The sequence below is a fragment of the Octopus bimaculoides genome, chromosome 2 (assembly GCF_001194135.2).
Source record: "Octopus bimaculoides isolate UCB-OBI-ISO-001 chromosome 2, ASM119413v2, whole genome shotgun sequence".
Classification (NCBI taxonomy): Eukaryota; Metazoa; Mollusca; class Cephalopoda; order Octopoda; family Octopodidae; genus Octopus; species Octopus bimaculoides.
The window spans coordinates 111537988-111543962 of NC_068982.1; the positions used below are offsets into that span (position 1 = coordinate 111537988).

At 37.3% G+C, this 5975-nt stretch overlaps 1 protein-coding gene across 1 annotated transcript in view; it reads left to right on the forward strand.

The window, feature by feature from the left end:
- Positions 1 to 5975, forward strand: part of LOC106867489 (uncharacterized) — a 35884-nt gene that overhangs the window by 28364 nt on the left and 1545 nt on the right. The gene's annotated exons all lie outside the window — the stretch shown is intronic.

Below are 5975 nucleotides of genomic sequence, written 5' to 3' on the forward strand. Positions count from 1 at the left end.
TTATATGCAAATAAATATATATATATATATAAATATATATGTATAAATATATATGTATATATATATATATAAATTTATATGCAAATAAATATATATATATATATAAATATATATGTATAAATATATATGTATATATATATATATATAAATTTATATGCAAATTGATATATGTATAAATATATATCTATATATATATAACAATTAGAAAATGGAGGATAATATACTGAACCCAACTACTTGCAGACGGTGTATCCTGTTGAATTCATTAATTTAATTCATAACAAAAGTGACAAAAAAAGAAAGAAAAAGAAAGAAAGAACCAAAGCACAGGTGTTCATGGCAGACTATGTTATTTTGCCAACCTGGTTTACATATAGAAGTACAAAGTACATGCGAATAAATATATATATAAATATATATGTATAAATATCATCATCATCATCATCATCATCGTTTAACGTCTGCTTTCCATGCTAGCATGGGTTGGATGATTTGACTGAGCACTGAACCAGATAGCTACACCATGTTCCAATCTGATTTGGCAGAGTTTCTACAGCTGGATGCCCCTTCCTAATGCCAACCACTCAGAGAGTGTAGTGGGTGCTTTTACGTGCCACCGGCATGAAGGCCAGTCAGGCGGTACTAGCAACAGCCACGCTCAAAATGGTGTATTTTACGTGCCACCTGCACAGGAGCCAGTCCGACGGCACTGGCAACAATCTCGCTCGAATGCCTTTACATGTACCACTGGCACAATTGCCAGGAAGGCGACGCTGGGCACAGGTGCCATCATGATTTCACTTTTGCTTGCCCCAACAGGTCTTCGCAAGCCGAGTTTCGTGTCCAATGAAGGAGACAACATTGGCATGTGTGCGAGTCGTTGAATTTAGTTCGATTTCAGTTGCCTCAACAGGTCTTTGCAAGCAGAGTTTAGTGTCCAATGAAGGAAGGTAGGCATAAGTGGGCTGGCTACACCCCTGGCAGAGGCCTTGGATTTAGGTCTCACTTGGCTTACCGGGTCTTATCATGCACAGCATATTTCCAAAGGTCTCAGTCAGAAGTCATCACCTCGGTGAGGCCTAATGTTCGAAGGTCATGCTTCAGTACCTCATCCCAGGTCTTCCTGAGCCTACCTCTTCCACAAGTTCCTTCAACTGCTAGGGTGTGGCACTTTTTCACACAGCTATCCTCATCCATTCTCGCTACATGTCCATACCAGCGCAGTCGTCTCTCTTGCACACCACAACTGATGCTTCTTAGGTTCAACTTTTCTCTCAAGGTACTTACACTCTGTCTAATATGCACACTGACATTACACATCCATTGGAGCATACTGGCTTCATTCCTTGCGAGCCTACGCATGTCCTCAGCAGTCACGGCCCATGTTTCACTGCCGTAAAGCATGGCTGTTTGTACACATGCGTTATACAGTCTGCCTTTTACTCTGAGCGAGAGGCCCCTTATCTCCAGCAGAGGTAAGAGCTAGAATGAAAAGCATGTCTTTCTACAATGAAACCAGAAGAATACATACATACATACATACATACACACACACACACACACACACACACACACACACACACACATATATATGGTCATGTGATATATATGGATGAGGACAGCTACATAAAGAAGTGCTGATGTCTAATTGTGGTGGGAACCTGTGGAAGGGATTGACTCAAGATGTAGGATGAAGTGGTGAGAAAGGATCTTGAGACATTGGGCCTTACAGAGGGGATGACAAGGGAATGAGACTTATGGCAGTTTGCTGTGCTTGTGAAGACATGTCAAACTAAGTAAAACTGTAGCTGTGCGCACCTACAAACCTGTCCTCTACATCCCTCTCCCAACCAAGAGGTCTTGTCTTAATGGCTTGTGGATGCTGGTGTCATGTAAAAGCATCTGTGCAGGTGCCATGTAAAAGTGCCTGTGCCTGTGCCACATGTAAAAGTGCCTGTGCTGATACCACATAAAAAGGAATCCAGTACACTGTGAAGTGGTTGGCCATATGAAGGGTATCCAACCATAGAAACCACTTACAAAGCTTTGATTGAACTATAATACAAGACTCTTGTCAAAGATCCCATGCAACAAGATTGAATCTGAGAACATATAGTTGGGAAGAAACTTTATAACCAAACATCCATAACTGTGCCAGGTACACACACACACACACACACACACACACACACACACACACACACACACACACACGTGTATACATATATGTATACATATGCATGTGTGAAAGCACATGGCTTAGTGGTTAGGGTATTCGGCTCATGATTGTAAGGTTGTGAGTTCAATTCCCAGTGACACGTGTCCTTGAGCAAGGTACTTTTATTTCACATTTCTCCTGTTCATTCAGCTGGCAAAAATGAATAGTACATGTATTTCAAAGGGCCAGCCTTGTCACACTTTGTGTGACGCTGAATCTCCCTGAGAACTACGTTAAGGGTACACATGTCTGTGGAGTGTTCAGCCACTTTCACGTTAATTTCACGAGCAGACTGTTCTGTTGATTGGATCAATTGGAACATTTGTTGTAACTGATAGAATGCCAGTATATGCATGTCTATATCTATCTGTCTATCCATCTGTCTATCTTTCTGTCTGTCTGTCTATCTGTTTGTCTGTCTGTATGCATGTATGTACGTCCATATATATATATATATATATATATATATATATATATATATATATATTTAAGCACATTGACATGCATATACATATAATCTTGTAACTGGTTTTCTTTTACTTCATTCACTTCATTCTTATTAAACATTCTTCTTTGTAAATTTTCATTCAACATCCTTCTTGGCTAATCTGACGAATCATTTACACTGCTCTATCCTATATAAAGAGATATATGTATATTCACATTTTCGTCCCAACTGAAATTTATAAGGGACTTAACTCTGAAACAAAGCATTAACTTCCGAGAGTTATCTTCCAGATTATTATTGCTAGCTGTAATTTTTTTGTTTTACTTTTACATTTTTTGTCAGATCGTATTAGTTCTTTTGTTAATATTCTACTGCTAGTGTGAAGTCATATTCTTGGCAAAACATTCAAGTTTAATTACATACAGGCTACTGTCTGGTTATGTTATTGTTTTCTAAATATGAACTACTCTTTCTGAATGGAGCTGTGATAAAGGCTGTGTAATTATAGTTTTAGATAATCTATTAGTATAGAGGCCTGGAAAGACGAATTGGAAGGATTGATATTTAGAGTCTTTGGTTATAAATATTCATAACACATGTAACAAACATATATACATTATGTATATTTATAAATGTTAGTTGTTTGGATTTACCAAATGATCTAATTGAGTTTAGGCTACTATGTCATAGAAACAGTAATAACAATGATAACAATCATCATCATCTGGTACTGCATGTGATTCAGTTTTCCTTAATTTATACATTAGCTTCTATTGAAATATTCTATTGTTTTGAACATAAAAAGCAATAATGTGTAATACTTTCTCATAATGGTACCAAGAAAAATGTAATAAGCATACTTATATTAATATTTGTAAAGTATTTATCAAAATAACATATTTCTTCATAGCAAAGAAGCTTTCTGACTACACACACATATATATGTGTGTGTATAGGGTGTTCTTGCAAAATTTGACAGTTTGCATAAAAGGAAAAGGAAACAAACTATATCATCCACAAATAAAAGTATTTTTAAAAAATCAAAAAAATATCAACTAGATTATAGCTGGGAGATAACTGTTTACTCAAAGTAGTCACCCTCAGTTTCCACCACAACCTTAAGATGGCTCTAGAACCTGGTGCATACTTTCCTCATCAGATCTTCAAACATCTCCTTGATCTTGGCCTCCAACTTAGCCTCTCACACATAGTAGTCCATGGGATTGCAATCAGGGGAATTAAGAAGCCAGAAATTATGGCTGGTGAAATATATTAATGTTCTTGGTTGTCATTTGTATTGAAAACATTGAGAAAACATTCTTAGATTGGTAAGAAATTTCCAAAGAACATTCCTGTAAAACTTTGAAGTACTTTTGCTCTAATTATGTCTTAAAGACTGAGAACGTTGCTCCAAATATAAACTACATATGTTTATTATATTCTTATCTTGGTGCTGCTTGGTTATACCAAATACATCAATATAAATTTATACTTTAATTGATAATGTTTCAGAACATCAGGCAGTAGCAATATATGAACTCTCTTTTAGTTATTGAATACACATTACTTTCATTATTTTACTTGGGTATTCTGCAAAATGCCAATTTGGCTGCTATTTCTAGCAGGTAGACAATGTAGAGACTCTTTGTAACATGCATGTGTTGTTTGTTATTGTTGTTTAACCCCAGGCCACTATCTTTTTTTTCTGGAGAGCTGTGTTCAAAGGCATCCTAGCTGTGACCATTCTGACATTGTAAGGATATGAAAGACAACATTATCTGATATTATATTGTTATGTAAAGATTGAGGGGCATTTAGCTGCTATTTATGTTCAAGTTATGCACTTGAACATAAATTTATGCACTTGAACCAATCTAAGAATTCATTATTAACATTCATTTTTAATCAGTTTTCAAAACCCTCTTTACTATACTATATTGCTGTCATGTCTAAAACATGACATGGACAGTTGCAACAGAGACGATAAAGCTGTGGCCAGCAGGGAAGGACATAGTAGGCGTTTTGACTGTGTCCATAAGCCAGAATCCATCCTCTCATCTTTGATCAGTGCCTTAGACTCATTTCAGACAGTTGTGTGAAGCTGCTGGAAAATTTGGTCAAACCCTAGTCAGAGAGGTTTGTTGCTGGCAGGCCATATGTGTGGCAGCAGGATTTGGCTCCTTGCCATACCTCTGGAGAACACCTATGATTTCACCAGCCACAATTTCTGGTCTCCTAATCCTGCTAATTATAATTCCATGGATTACTATGTGTGGAGTCTGGTCAAGAAAAGCACCAACCACATATCCAGCAACACCAAGGCTGAGCTGATAGCTAAGATCTAGGAGGTGTTCATAGGTCTTCCCAGGGACACAATGAGGAATGTATGTACCAGGTTCCAGAGCCAATTTAAAGGCATGGTGGATGCTAAGGGTGACTACTTTGAGTAAACTGTTATCTCCCAGCCATAATCTAGCTGATATTTTTTGATTAAAAAAAAAAAAACTTTTATTTTTGGATGGAATAATATTGTGTTTTCTTTTCCTTTTATTCAAACTGCCAAATTTAACCTGAACACCCTGCCAATATCATTTGGTGTCATGGTTGCACATGGCCACATGGTTTTGGCTGATGCATAAGTAAAAGTTTTTTTTCCATTTCTTTTCTTCCAAATATTCCATACCTTAGTACAGTAGGGACTGAGTCCTCTGTTGACTGGCTGGCAATGTGAGGAATCCTGCCTTGTTACATTAGTATTTTCTAATTTAGTCAGTTGAAATTGTGGTGTGATTTTGATGTAGTCATTAACATGGCTCTAAAGTTTATGGCAAGCATGAGGTTTGATTCCAGTAGCAATCTTACAACTTTTTACCACTATATCATTGTTCTTGTTGCTGCTGCCTCTGCTGCCATCATCATCATCATCATCATCATCACCACTATCACCATCATCATCGTAACCATCACCATCATCATCGTAACCATCACCGTCATCATCCCCATCACCACTGCTACCACTGCCACCACTATGCTTTCTATACTTGCATGAGTCAGATTAAATTTGCTGAAGTGATGGATTTTCCAAGGTTGGATTTCTTCCTGACACTAAGCCTCATCAGGTTACTAGCAGTACAATATACTTTCATCTATGATTGCAAACAAATACCATTTACACAACGGTGACATGCTGATATATGACCTAAGTTGGACTCCTTATTCGCATAATCACTGAACCTGGAGCTTAACTATGGTCTGTCCATAGGACTTACTCTGCATTACCTGACACCTTTGGGTCTTATTGACACCATT